The sequence below is a fragment of the Salmo salar genome, chromosome ssa26 (genome assembly GCF_905237065.1).
Source record: "Salmo salar chromosome ssa26, Ssal_v3.1, whole genome shotgun sequence".
NCBI lineage: Eukaryota > Metazoa > Chordata > Actinopteri > Salmoniformes > Salmonidae > Salmo > Salmo salar.
The window spans coordinates 14,699,095-14,715,422 of NC_059467.1; positions in this window are offsets into that span (position 1 = coordinate 14,699,095).

Sequence of the window (16,328 nt, forward strand, 5' to 3'; positions counted from 1 at the left end):
AGGCACACAGCATGCAGGGTATTCAGATGTGGGTCTCTAGGTCATGTGGCAAAGGTTGTGTTGGCTTTCATTATGGGCCTTCATATAATAGGAGACCGTTGCCTCGCATACTTTGAAATAGAAACGCCATGTAGATGGCAAATCTATGTTGATATGAGGTGTAATGTGGGCCTTATTTGTAAATCCACCTTCATCTTTAAAGAGTAGCAAATTTCCAGACTTTAAGAAAAAATTAACGATTGGGTTTAAGTTTCAGAGACAAAGTCTTAGCTGACATTGAGAGGGGAACCCAATCGCCAGCTGCATGCCTGTGTTTATTTAGCTATCCTTAGTAAGCCAGGCACATGGAGCCAGACCATAAACGTCAAAAGGGGGCTGTGTTTCATCCCAGTCTCCTTGAGTACAGTAGTCTATGGACATTACAGAGGTGACATTCCTAGCTTTTATGGGCACCATGCTGGGTCCCGGTCATGCTCCAAATGCAAAATGCTCCTAAATTACAGTTTGATTTAGTCCAATATTTCTTTCCTCTTAATGAATCTACATTGAGAACATTGTGAACATCAATCTGGTTCTCATTCCATATTTAAAATTAGTCTCAGGGGTCAACCACTCACCCCTTCAACCATATACCCATTAAAAGGTCATTATGCTACTTTGAAGTCACAATGGCTAGAAACGATCAGTGCAACTAATGTTACAGTGACATTTTCTATGCTGCCCCTGCCCTCCTTTAGCCATCAAACAAGAGTTCCTTGCCTTCCCTTACATACATGAAGGGCACATTTTGGCATTTGCTGTATGATTGATGAGAAACTCCATATTGCAAATGTACGGTCCCTTACTAGACGTCCGCTAATCTTTGTAAAATTTGCGGACGGCGGCGGGCCGTGCACCGGGGCCAGATCTTCTGGGATGTCATCGAACGAAGTCTCTCGGACATTTGGTTTCCGTTTTATAAAATGTTCTAATTTGGTCATTTTTCCACTGTCCCGGAAAATACCACCAGAGGGCGAATGTAATCATATTGCAAATGTACAAAACATCACCAATGGCCTTTTCTCCTAAATGGAAAAGACTTCGAAGACGAAACTTACTGAGCATAGGTTTGGCATAATGGGCAGTTGGCCCCGAACAAGATGGAGTCGAGGCCTCAACACTTTTTGAGTTAAGGCCATTTTTCTGGGATAAAGGTCAAAAACTCTATATTCTATATTCTCCTACCCCAAGGAGGATATGTGTTTACTTTCAGCTTCCTGTGTCAACCGGAAGTGCCTTAAAATGGTGTCATAGGGGCTGTTTCGAAGGGTTAAAAAGGTCAGATCTTTTCAAAACTTCATATGTGTGATTAGGCAACCCTCATGAACTGAAAATCAGTCATTTCTCCCAACAGATTTCAAAGAAAAGCTCTCACACACACACACAGCAAGGATGGAGTGATACAGTGCGGTGCGTAAAGACACACAGAGCCTGCAATGGCATTACCATAATTTCTAGGCTGTGCCGAGTTCAACGAGATGCCCCGCTTGACCGTAGCTCGCCTGGTCTGAGCGCAGCGACCGTGAAAAAAAGTAGGCCCAAAATGAAGCCTGGATCTGTGCAAGCCTAACCTTGACCGTGTGGCATTAACACTTAACAGTGAAAAGAAGGTGTTTACATCAAACAGTTTGCAATGACTTCTCTCCCCATAGGAATACATTGCCTATTCCCCTAAATTCAACCTGAAGCCTATGTGGGTAATGAATGCCTTATGAACCTGTCTTCAATGACAATCCATCAGGCCACTGTGAGGTGTGTGTTGATTCTAAGCTTCCTGGAGAAACCGGAAGTTGTTAAAAACACCCTAAAGGTGTTTTGATATAACCAACCTGCAGATTGTGAAAATCCCTGCGTTTAACCCTGTGTAAATCAGTCAGTTCTTAACCTGTTAGGGCTAGGGGGCAGTATTGACACGGCTGGATAAAAAACATACCCGATTTAATCTGGTTACCACTCCTACCCAGTAACTAGAATATGCATATACTTATTACATATGGATAGAAAACACTCTAAAATTTCTAAAACTGTTTGAATGGTGTCTGTGAGTATAACAGAACTCAAATGGCAGGTCAAAACCTGAGAGATTCCTTTACAGGAAGTGGCCTGTCTGACCATTTCTTGAACTTCTTTTCCATCTCTATCATTTACTAAGGATCTCTGCTCTAACGTGACACTTCCCACGTCGTCCATAGGCGCTCAGAGCCCGGGAAAAAACAGAATGTCGTCATTCCAGCCCCAGGCTGAAACACATTATCGCCTTTCTCAAGTGGCCGATCAAGGGACACTGGGCTTATGCGCGTGACCCGACCGCCCCCGCCTTTGGGATTTTTTCCTCTGTTTGCCGAAAAGGAGATTCCCTGTCGGAATATTATCGCTTTTCTACGAGAAAAATGTCGTAAAAATTGATTTTAAACAGCGGTTGACATGCTTCGAAGTACGGTAATGGAATATTTAGAATTTTATTGTCACGAATTGCGCCATGCGCGCGACACTTCTTTACTATTTCGGATAGTGTCTGGAACGCATCGAACAAAACGCCGCTATTCGGATATAACGATGGATTATTTTGGACCAAACCAACATTTGTTATTGAAGTAGCAGTCCTGGGTGTGCATTCTGACGAAGACAACAAAAGGTAATCAAACTTTTATAATAGTAAATATGATTATGGTGAGTGCTAAACTTGCCGGGTGTCTAAATAAGCGATCCCGTGATGCCTGGGCTATGTACTTAGAATATTGCAAAATGTGCTTTCACCAAAAGCTATTTTAAAATCGGACATATCGAGTGCATAGAGGAGGTCTGTATCTATAATTCTTAAAATAATTGTTATGCTTTTTGTGAACGTTTATCGTGAGTAATTTAGTAAAATGTTAGCGAATTCCCCGGAAGTTTGCGGGGGGTATGCTAGTTCTGAACGTCACATGCTAATGTAAAAAGCTGGTTTTTGATATAAATATGAACTTGATTGAACAAAACATGCATGTATTGTATAACATAATGTCCTAGGGTTGTCATCTGATGAAGATCATCAAAGGTGAGTGCTGCATTTAGCTGTCTTCTGGGTTTTGGTGACATTATATGCTGGCTTGAAAAATGGGTGTCTGATTATTTCTGGCTTGGTACTCTGCTGACATAATCTAATGTTTTGCTTTCGTTGTAAAGCCTTTTTGAAATCGGACAATGTGGTTAGATAAAGGAGAGTCTTGTCTTTAAAATGGTGTAAAATAGTCATATGTTTGAAAAATTGAAGTTTTTGGATTTCTGAGGTGTTTGTATTTCGTGCCACGCTCTATCATTGGATATTGGCGAGGCGTTCCGCTAGCGTCACATCTAGATGTAAGATTAACATAGGGCTATATATCATTTGGGCAGTGTAAATGCCATTTGGACATGGTTCACAAACTTTTGGGTTTGGAAACCGACTTCCTATGATCGTACATGGCAAATGGACAAAACATCCTGATTTGGCACATTCAATACTTTCATATTGCATTTGGACACTTCTTATGGCATTTTGCAAAAAAAAGAAAAAAAAGTGACTTTTGACTTTGACTTTTGACTTCCTATGAAATCATATTGCAAATGGACAAAACATATGCCTTATGGACAAGTTAAAAAAAATTATGACAATAAAATATGACAAAAGTATGTTCATACAATTCTTATACATGTATAATTGACCATAAAATCGAAAGAATTTCGAAAAACGGTCCAGAAAGCACTTTTTTAAGGGGGTGATAAGTTTTTGAAAAAAATTTCATATTTTCAAAATTTTACTCTTGGGTCTTGACTTGTGTTACATTTGCAATAAGAAAAATTTACAGTGGAGCGCGCTCGCCATCTATTGGATTTTTGCTGTGTGATACTTGGCATTTGCCATATGACATTTGCAATATGTTTTGAATGAAACGTCATCCAAACGAGTGGTATTGTACATTGTGTATATGTTTCGTACAGTGCCAATAAGATCCCATTCATTTTTGTCCATTTCAGGGGGGTCTTCCCTTACTAAGACTGCAATGCGTAAGTTCTTTTTCAGGACCCTGTCTTTCAAAGATAATGTGTAAAAATCCAAATAACTTCACAGATCTTCATTGGGTTTAAACACTGTAAAGGGTTTAAACACTGTTTCCCATGCTTGTTCAATGAACCATAAACAATTAATCAACATGCACCTGTGGAATGGTCATTAAGACACTAACAGCTTACAGACGGTAGACAATTAAGGTCACAGTTATGAAAACTTAGGACACTAAAGAGGCCTTTCTACTGACTCTGAAAAACACCAAAAGGTTGATACCCAGGGTACCTGCTCATCTGTGTGAACATGCCATAGGCATGCTGCAAGGAGGCATGAGGACTGCAGATGTGGCCAGGGCAATAAATTGCAATGTCTGTACTGTGAGATGCCTAAAACATCGCTACAGTGAGACAAGATGGACAGCTGATCGTCCTCGCAGTGGCAAACCACGTGTAACAACACCTGCACAGAATCGTTACATCTGAACATCACACCTGCGGGACAGGTACAGGATGGCAACAACAACTGCCCGAGTTACACCAGGAACGCACAATCCCTCCATCAGTGCTCAGACTGTCTGCAATAGGCTGAGAGAGGCTGGACTGAGGGCTTGTAGGCCTGTTGTAAGGCAGGTCCTCACCAGGCATCACCGGCAACAACGTCGCCTATGGGCACAAACCCACCGTCGCTGGACCAGACAGGACTGGCAAAAAGTTGTCTTCACTGATGAGTCTTGGTTTTGTCTCACCAGGGGTAATGGTCGAATTCGCGTTTATCATCGAAGGAAGGAGCTTTACCCTGAGGCCTGTACTCTGGAGCGGGTATGATTTGGAGGCGGAGTGTCCGTTATGGTCTGGGGCGGTGTGTCACAGGATCATCGGACTGAGCTTGTTGTCATTGCAGGAAATCTCAACGCTGTGCGTTACAGGGAAGACGTCCCCCTCCCTCATGTGGTACCCTTCCTGCAGGCTCATCCTGACATGACCCTCCAGCATGACAATGCCACCAGCCATACTGCTCATTCTGTGCGTGATTTCCTGCAAGACAGGAATGTCAGTGTTCTGCCATGGCCAGCGAAGAGCCCGGATCTCAATCACATTGAGCACGTCTGGGACCTGTTGGATCGGAGGGTGAGGGCTAGGGTCATTCCCCCCAGAAATGTCTGGGAACTTGCAGGTGCCTTGGTGGAAGAGTGGGGTAACATCTCACAGCAAGAACTGGCAAATCTGGTGCAGTCCATGAGGAGGAGATGCACTGCAGTACTTACTACCAAAAATAAGGGGTTAAATACATGTAAAAAAAAAAATATATATATATATATATATATATATATATAATAAAAACAAATGTTTCCTGTCCTTTCTTATATCTCTTAGATATAAGACAGACACTTCAGAACAAACTTCCTTTTGATTTTTTGGGGGACTATCTGTTGTTCCATGTAGTGAATCTGTTATTCAATGCGTTTGTATGGGCTAATAGCAGTAAGGCAAACATCATTTTTCATCAAATCATTTTTTTAATACTTCAAGGGGTCTTAAAATTCTAAATCAAATACCAAAATGATGCTATGGTATGACCTTCTTAAAACAATTCCATATAGCTTAGTATAACCCCGTTCCCCTGGGAGAATGCTATACTCTTAGTCATTCCACAGCCACAGTGACTTACTCAGCCATTATGTGCAACCTGCCACTAAAATCCCCTTGTTATAGAATTAACCGTGTTACGAGCACAAGGAATACAACTAAAACTCAAAACTTAAACTCTATATTCTCCTGTACTCAAGGTGCAACATATGCTGGACAATGTTAAGCTATTGTAATTTTCTTTCTCAATTTGGATAATTGGTGGTGAACTAATTCGTTCATTTAAAATCAAAATTCAGTCCATTTCACATCTCCCAGTGCCTGATAGTTTTAATTACTTAATGAGGCTTACATTTATTTATTGTTTGTGGTTTGCTGTTGGAATTGAACAAGAACTCTATGATATAACATCAGAGATTACACTATTACAAATAAGCATTCATGCTTTGCCTCTCTCTCTCCCTCTCCCTCTGTTGCTAAATGACAAAAGTAATTTGCACATGCATTGGGATATTTCATAAGGTGACTTCAGTAGGTTTATCCTTTCAGAAAAATTCCCATATTGTGATGGAAACTGTGTAAAGATCAACACTGACGACATAGAAGATACGTGACATTACATGATGTGTTATACTATCAAGTAAAGAAATGTGTACAGGGTAAGACTTAAAGTGTTTGCCTGTTTTAGCTCTGGTTTCTTTTGCATTGTGTTTCCACATATTCTCTGGAGAAAAATAAAATTGAAACCAATACGGACCTAATTTAATCAACTTCAAAACATACAGGTCAATTGGCATATGACTTGCATTACAGCTAAACTACAGTACATGTACACTGAGTGTACAAAACATCAGGAAACCTTCCTAATATTGAGTTGCACCCCCCTTTTGCCCTCAGAACAGCCTCAATTTGTCGGGGCATGGATACTACAAGGCGTTGAAAGCATTCCACAGGGATATGCTGGCCAATGTTGACTCCAATGCTTCCCAGTTGTGTCAAGTTTGCTGGATATACTTTGGGTGGTGGACCATTCTTGATATACACGGGAAACTGTTGAGTGTTAAAAACCCAGCAGCGTTACAGTTCTAGACACACTCAAACCGGTGCGCCTGGCACCTACTACCATACCAAATCAAATCAAAGTTTATTTGTCACGTGCGCCGAATACAACAGGTGTGGACCTTATAGTGAAATGCTTACTTACAGGCTCTAACCAATAGTGCAAAAAAAGGTATTAGGTGAACAATAGGTAAGTAGAAAAATAAAACAACAGTAAAAACACAGGCTATATACAGTAGCGAGGCTACATACAGACACCGGTTAGTCAGGCTGATTGAGGTAGTATGTACATGAATGTATAGTTAAAGTGACTATGCATATATGATAAACAGAGAGTAGCAGCAGCGTAAAAAGAGGGGTTGGGGGGGTTGGGGGGGGGCACACAATGCAAATTGTCCGTGTTGCCATTTGATTACCTGTTCAGGAGTCTTATGGATTGGGGGTAAAAACTGTTCAAAGGAACTTCCATCTTGTGTCTTGCCCATTCATCCTCTGAATGGCACACATACACAATCCATGTCTCAATTGTCTCAAAGCTAAAAATCATCCTTTAACCTGTCTCTTCCCCTTCATCGACACTGATTGAAGGGAATTTAACAAGTGACATCAATAAGGCATCATAGCTTTCACCTGGATTCCCCTGGTCAGTCTACATATGTCATGGAAATGTTTTGTACCCTCAGTGTACTCTAATATAGATTTCTTAAGATGTCCTAAGATTACATATATTTCCTAATATGTTTTTGACCCAAGAACAAAAAGACTGGAATTCAATCAGTACATACGATGGTTCTGTAATGCAGTTCATGCTGTATTAGGGCCAAAACATCTTGAGCTTGAATGGAAACCATGGTAGGTGTAGACATATCTATAGTTAACTTTTGTTTGCTTTGAAACAATTGAAACCCAGCCAGAGGTGTTAAAAGTGACATCTGCTTTCATATTTTAAGAATAAATGTTTTTGAGGTGTTTGATCATTTTCTCTGTGTATTTTGGGCTATATCTATACCCACTCATTGTGGTGCTTTCTGAATTAATTAATGTCAAGTAAAGTAAAGGTAATTGATTAAAATTAGACTTTTAACATCAGTATGGTGTCACTAAACGCTTAATAAAAATGAGCCGTGACCTAATTCTGACATTCAAATGTAGAGATACATATATGCCTTGTTTGTCTAGCATTTTTCTGCAATTTACTGTATCTTTTTTCAGAGTGGGTGTATGTAGCATAATATACAAGATGAACAAGATTCTACTTACAGTAATTAAATCAACGCCCCCTCTAAAAATTACAAAAGTTGAGTCTGTTTGTGCAGACTGCATGTGTGTGTGCATGTGTGTGTGCATGTGTGTGTGCATGTGTGAGAATGATTATTGCCAAGCTTGCCTTTCCCCAGTGTTAGCTCCTGAGCTTAGCAACAGCAACAGCACCGCACAGCAACACCACAGTGAGGATCATTTGTCTCCTTTCTTTCAAGTGCATTTACCCTAACTACATATGGCAGTAAGAGGTTTATTAGGACATAAAGTTAAACAGGCTATCATCATGATGATGCAACACCGTAATATTTAATTTTGTAATAAAAATTAATAAAAAATATATTGTCATTATAGCGTCATGCTTCAACAATTGTACAATTGTATTACCATTCCCAGACATGGTATTATAAGAGAGGAATTTAATAACAGCTAATTGTCAAAAGCAGTTCTATTGTTTAGTTGTCTCGTCTGGTAGCAGCACAAAATGGGATATTGCTTACTAAAGTACTAAAAAGCAATTACTGATAAGACAATGTCTTGCTTTTTAAATGATGTCTCTGTCTGCAGGCTCAGACTGGTTGCGGGAAAAGACATCATCATTGAGAGAACTAGTGCCAGTGATCTGTGGTTATTCATCTAAGGAAAGTCCGATCATTTATAATCAGAATCTCATGCAATTATTTCTACCCGGGAACAACATTTTGAAACAAGATAATCTCATGTAGTAAAAAAAGCGGGAAAAATAAATATACTGCCAATAAGACTAAGAGGCCTCTGGAAAATGATCAACAAGACCACGATAAAATCAAATAAATGTTTTGCATTTCATCCATGAATTATTGGCTGAGAGAACAACTCCCTCTAGGTATGGGGTATTTAATCTCCTTCTCACAAGTGAGAAATTCACATCTCTCGTATCACGTGTTGGGCTTACTGGAAAAACTGCTGATACGAAAACCTTTGAGGTACTGTATCTATTGGAGGAAGAACCTCTGTGTCAATTGGATGAACTAGGTATACAAAGATTTTAGACAACAATGGATGCACTCATGTTAAATATCGGTGTGCCACAAAATCCAGATAATGTCTTTTCAGTTCATGAATTAAACTCAGAGTCAAGTTTTGCTATTAATCACTCTATTCCAGTATCTACTACACCATCAAAATAGTCAAAATAATGGCAGCATTGGTTAGATTGGCTTGTTATACACTAATTAGATACATTTTCTCAGATATTAGAATGATAAAATATGAAACTGCATGTCTATTCCTGAAGAGAACTTCCCAAGGTAAGAATACAAAGGTTTTCAGATATATTCATTGAAAGACAAAACTGAGCAGACGTTCCACTCTGTCACGCCAACATGCTGAGTCTCCACCTCTGAGAGACTGCAATCTAGAAGATCTCTCTTTGGCTGTGGAATTAGGTTCCTTTTGATTTGGGGCTTTAGAGAAGAGTAAAAGCACCAGCACTCCTGGAGGAATATCCTGACACGGCCATTGTCTCTGCTGCCTGCGGCATAAGCCAAAGGTAACCACAGAGGGTGAGCACTCTCTTTATCCACCAGCTGTACATGAGGCCCATGCAGTGCCTGGAACAAAAGACTGCCCTAAAGATAAATAGCGGAAGATACAGACAATGAAAGAATGGCTGCCCATCAGTGGTGGGAAATAATCAAAGCAGTTGTTAACTTAAAGGTATTCAGGAACAAGTAAAGAGAGGGTACAATGACTGAAAAAAAATGGTTAACTTACATTGGTTTACATTATTTTATCTATTTTATTAGTAAATAATTAATTATGATTATGCATATCACCATTTACGTTCTACTTTCATATGTTTAGGGTGATGTTACATTAGAGTTTTAATGTCAGTATTTTCTATGTTCAGCCAAACACTTACAGTAGGTTTTAAAGGTTCTCTGAAATGCTGGTAGCTTTAACAGATATTGTTAAAGGAATGTATTATGCATCATTGCTCAAAGCATCCAGGGATGAGAATGTATAAGTTCTCGGAAAATGTATGTTTGCAAGTAATTTCCAAGTTATTAGCCAGATGATAAATGCTGATGTTTGACACTTAAATGAAACCAGTATGCTTCTTACTTCTTGCGTCTTGCTGTGGGTGTACAGGTAGGTCAATGTGATTTACACAGTGATAATTATACTTTGTATGGATTATAAAGAACCTGAAGCAATCTTTAATAATAACTCCAAAGAGGTTTTGTATGTATACAAAACATTATGGACACCGGCTCTTTCCATGACATAGACTGACCAGGTGAATCCAGGTGAAAGCTATGATCCCTTATTGATGTCACTTGTTAAGTGGGGAAGCGGTTAAAGATGGATTTTTAAGCTTTGAGACAATTGAGACATACATTGTGTATGAGTGGCATTCAGAGGGTGAATGGGCAACACAAAAAGTGCCTTTGAATGAGATATGGTAGTAGGTGCCAGGTGCAACAGTTTGTGTCAAGAACTGCAACGCTGCTGGGTTTTTCATGCTCAACAGTATCCCGTGAGTATCAAGAATGGTCCACCACCCCAAGGACACCCAACCAACTTGACACAACTGAGGGAAGAATTGGAGTCAACAGGGGCCAGCATCCCTGTGGAACACTTTCGACACCTTGTAGAGTCCATGCCCCAAGAGGGGGGATCAACTCAATATTAGGAAGGTGTCCATAATGCTTTGTATACTCAGTGTGCAATACACATTGGATCAACTGTGATTGTCATAAATGTCTATAACATTCTATATACGACGACAACAAAAACATTTGTTTTACGTATTCTATACACACCATAATCTACACATTCTCTCTGACATTGATAATATCTTCTGACAAATAGCACAATATTCTCTGAGCATTGTAAAAGTCTCAAGGGTGAGCCAGAAAGCTGTGATATAACCTTTTCATGGACAACGCCTCAGCACTTTAATTGTCTTTTCCCTTAAAACCGCTTGACCTTCATTCCTTTGTGTCATAATGATTTGCTGCTGCCACTGCCCTGCTCATTTTCCCCCATCAGCATCGAGACAGGGGCCTGAGAGTCTAATTGCAGTCAAAACAACAAACAACGCCATGTTGACAATCAGGCCTTATTAGATTCCTGCCTGCATTTCCCATTCCTGGCACACAGAGAGGCCGCGGTGGAATGAAGTCCATTAATATGTGCAGCATACCAGCATATTATTGAGGCTTTAAAGGGAGGGGAAGATTGCTGTGTCCGCTGTGACTTCATGGTCTGAAATAAATAAATCAAAATACATTGAAATAAATCAAAAAGAAAAAAAGAATAGTGCAATTGGTCAATGATATGGGAGTCATTGTTTGTGCATCTGGCAAACAGGTGGCTTTCTGATAAAATATTAGGTTTAATGGGTTTAGTGAGGGGTGGGATGGCAGTGGAGTAAAACTAATGGATGGCTGTGACAGGTCACACATTTCCCAAACAAATGAAACAGGTAATGTGGTTAACCAGCACTAACCCACAAGCCTTTGGCCAATGAGAGGTAAACCAACTCCACTTGCAGATGGGCTGTTAATTAGTGAGACAAGACCAAGACCACATCTGCCTTCTGCTAATGTGAGGTGTCCCAGGCCTATTGTTAATAGATAATACAGTTATAGACACCTGCACAGCTATACAAGTTAATGAGGCAGTAAAATAAAACACCCTCTTTCTTCCAGAATTAGTAGTTGTAACGCTTCCATACACTGCCTCAAACTAAAGATCTAGATTTTCAAAAGGGTATTGAAATGAAGATGCATTATCAAGGTTAATTGGAACATCGGTGGTATTTATCAGCACATGCATAATAATCAGGGTCTTCACCATTTCTACTGTTCCATGTCTTTCCCTTGCTTGTGGTACTGATTGATAACAGTAGCTGTTTCTCTGTGTCTAATGCCAAACAATGTCCAGATCCATTGACACAATGTGGAGCTTACTTGTAAATCAAGACCAAAAAGAAGATAAATTGACACAGACGGTATGAGTTTGCCTAGGCAACAGTCAGCTTCCACCACAAGGAACTCAAAATTGGAAAGGCTTTGTCATATCCCACCTCCAACTGCTCTTAAATGCAAGTTAAACTAAATGCATGCTCTTCAACCGATCGCTGCCCGCACCTGCCGCGCCCGTCTAGCATCACTAATCTGGACGGTTCTGACTTAGAATATGTGGACAACTACAAATACCTAGGTGTCTGGTTAGACTGTAAACTCTCCTTCCAGACTCACATCAAGCATCTCCAATCCAAAATTAAATCTAGAATCGTCTTCCTATTTCGCAACAAAGCATCATTCACTCATGCTGCCAAACATACCCTCGTAAAACTGACTATCCTACCGATCCTTGACTTTGGCGATGTAATTTACAAAATAGCCTCCAACACTCTACTCAGCAAATTGGATGCAGTCTATCACAGTGCCATCCGTTTTGTCACCAAATTCCCATATACTACCCACCACTGCAATCTGTATGCTCTCGTTGGTTGGCCCTCGCTTCATATTTGTCGCCAAACCCACTGGCTCCAGGTCATCTATAAGTCTTTGCTAGGTAAAGCTCCACCTTATCTCAGCTCACTGGTCACCATAGCAGCACCCACCCGTAGCATACGCTCCAGCAGGTATATTTCACTGGTCATCCCCAAAGCCAAATCCTACTTTGGCCGCCTTTCCTTCCAGTTCTCTGCTGCCAATGACTGGAACAAATTGCAAAAATCCCTGAAGCTGGATACTCATATCTCCCTCACTAACTTTAAGCACCAGCTGTCAGAGCAGCTTACAGATCATAGCACCTGTACATAGCCCATCTGTAAATAGCCCACCCAACTACCTCATCCCCATATTGTTTTGTTTTTTGCTTCTTTGCACCCCAGTATCTCTACTTGCACATTCATCTTTTGCTCATCTATCACTCTAGTGTTTAACTGCTGAATTGTAATTATTTCACCACTATGGCCTATTTACTGCATTTCCTCCCTAATCTTACTTAATTTGCTGATATTCCCAAGAATACTGTAAAGCAAAGAGTGTCAACCTTAAGCCTATGCAACCTTTCATCAATATATGCATCATACTGAATATGTAAAAACAAATATTCAGTTCATTTCATACAACATAAAACACATTAAATAACTAATTAAGTTCAAATGCAATGCTAATTTGAAAGATACATTTCAGTTCCAAAAGTTTTTAGCAGTTGTAACTGATCATCAAATTAAAATCAAGTCTCTTTTTCACAATGACAAATGACTGGTGTTTGATTTAAAGCAGCATACTGCAGTGCATACCAGTAGTCTTGAGACTGTAAATGCACAATTCATTATTTGATTTACCCAATACAATATTGGGGAACCATAGCAAGAATCAATGGTTGTTTGATTTGATTTCCTTTATGACTACTTTATAGCATCATCAGCATCACATGGATATGCTAGTAACCAGTTTAAGATCTCACGCACACAGCCTATGATTAGGTTAACTAGAGCCTCAGAGGGGAATCTGTCTACAAACTGAGAGTAGAATAAACAGGATTCCTTTATGTAAGGCTGGCAGGTAGCCTAGTTGTTAGAGCGTTGGGCCAGTAACCGAAAGGTTGCTAGATCAAATCCCCGAGCTGACAAGGCAAAAATCTGTCGATCTGCCCCTGAACAAGGCAGTTAACCCACTGTTCCTAGACCGTCATTGTAACTAAAAATGTGTTCCTAACTGACTTGCCTAGTTAAATTAAAATGTACAACATCACGGGTTGCAAGGATATATACCAAGATATATTGCTATATAGATATTTATACCAAGATATCCTATACCAAGGATATATAGCAGGAAGCAGTATTGCCTATTTAAAATGAAGTCATATTTAGGCTGATCTGTGGAGCAATGGCAATCCTGCTACTAGTAAGATTATGTTAATACAATATTGTTACTACTGCAATTACAACATTACTACACAGGTTTAAGAACATCCTGACAAAGTTACACCTAAAAAAGTTTAAGAAATTGTGTGAGTAGGAATGACAGTTAAAGGTATCAAACCACACAAAATACATACTTTAGGGAAAACAGCATCTGCTTCCCCCGCTGTGAGGATTCCAGCGGCGAGGATTCCAGTGGGGCTGTGGTGTCAAGGTGGTCCTGTCTAATCTGCTGTTCACTTTGAAGTCAGGTTGGGTACTGTACCTGCTCTCCATCACTGTCATACAGGGTATGCAAGAGGCTAACTGTGCATCCATGCATCACAAGACCACCCTGCACAGTCACTTGACTAAACCATTCTTGGAGTGCTCAGCTGCCTGCAACAAAGCCACAACTGCTATTGCATCACAAACAGTTTATTCCCCAACTGCAAAACCTGATGTTGTATTCATATTTATATGTATAATATGGTAAAGTACTGGGTATGTTTAAAAATAAGGAGTGTTAGTGTTGTTTCAACAGTAAAGAAATGCATATATGTGATACAAAAAAATAACATGCTGCACAGGAATGTAAAACAGGAATGTAAAACAGGAATGTAAAACATATTAACCTATTAACCTATGAACATATTTCCAGCCACCGGATTAGGCCTAAATTTGGGAATTTAGTAGGGCTGTTACGGGGACCGTATTTGACTTCTATATCTAAAACAGGCAATACATTCTCAAGTACAAAGTGGGAAATTGAGTGAAGATCTACCAAGGTCAATTGATTTCCGTGCATAAATACTTAACAGCTTGATATTCAGAAGAATGGAACAACATATTGCGTGAGCTTAACCCAGCATTTGCGCTTTACAACACTAGCGTGTTGTATTTTCAAAAGTGCTTAACTAGAAAGTGCCTCTCCACATTACTCTACATGCACAAGAGACTACCAGAATGGTTTGCACTCTGAGTATAATGTACAAATACTGTGCACATGTTATGCCTTCATTTCAGAATATCTTCTGAATTTCCGTTACATGAAAAGGATTCCGGCCTTTATGTCAGTATTTGTCTGTGGCAGATGTAAGGTGAAACCCCGAAGTAAGGCTGATCGAGACCCCCAGACGTTCCATGAACACCTTCTAGACCCTAGACGTGAACTGGGGACCTCGATCAGACACTATATCCTTAGGCACCCCGTTGTGCCGGAAGACGTGTGTAAACAAGGCCTCCACAGTCTGTAGGGCTGTAGGGAGACCGGGCAGAGGGAGGAGACGACAGGACTTAGAGAACCGATCCACAACGACCAGGATCGCGGTGTTACCCTGTGAGGGGGGGAGATCGGTAAGAATATCCACCGACAGGTGCGACCAAGGCCGTTGTGGAACGGGTAAGGGGTGTAGCTTCCCTCTGGGCAGGAGCCTAGGAGCCTTACACTGGGCGTACACCGAGCAGGAGGAAACATATACCCTCACGTCCTTAGCTAAGGTAGGCCACCACCGGTACCTCCCGCTCAAACAGAGCACTATCCGACCGATCCCAGGATGACCAGAGGAGGGTGACGTATGGGCCCAATAGATCAACCGGTACAAAACCCGTCGCACACCAGAATAATGTGCACAAGCACTTACAATAAACAATTCCAGACAAGGACATGGGGGGAACAGAGGGTTAAATACACAACATGTAATGATGGATTTAAAACCAGGTGTGTGGGAAGACAAGACAAAACAAATGGAAAATGAAAAGTGGATCGATGATGGCTAGAAGACCGGCGACGCCGAACGCTGAACGCCGCCCGAACAAGGAGAGGAACCAACTTCAGCGGAAGTCGTGACAAGAATAACAAATCAAAGTAATGCTTTATGGGGAGGGCACTTCACTTTTTCACATGGCCTCAATTTGGGATTGTATTTCTAACAGCCAACAGTCCTGCACATAAGGAGTATGTGTCTAATTTGAAGGGCCTCTGGACATGGTGTATAGCAGATACACTCCATTTATTCACTCTCTCTCACTTTATTAGAGAAGATTTGTAAGGATTTGCACAAGACCCTGCAATAGCCACACTAACTACTATAACCTACAGCACTGTGTATAATCAGGTTTATATTTGAATATATTCATGTGTTATGTTTTAATATGGAACAGTTTCTAATGGCACTGTAATTTCAATGTAACTGTACAATGTCTCCTCAGTGATGAGAGTCTAATGGTTGAAAGGATGGCACCAGTCATAAAAAATGAATTTCACACACATTTCTGCTATTCATAGGGAAATTGGGCCATGGCGTCTTGGAATGGGGATACTTTCACATTCTTCTATTTTCCCATGTGTTGTCCTCTTCGTGTTGTCCATTTCACTACAAAAGCCTCTTTGGGGGATAATATATTTCTCTCTCTGTTTTTGCCGAATACATAATTGCAGGGGAAATTT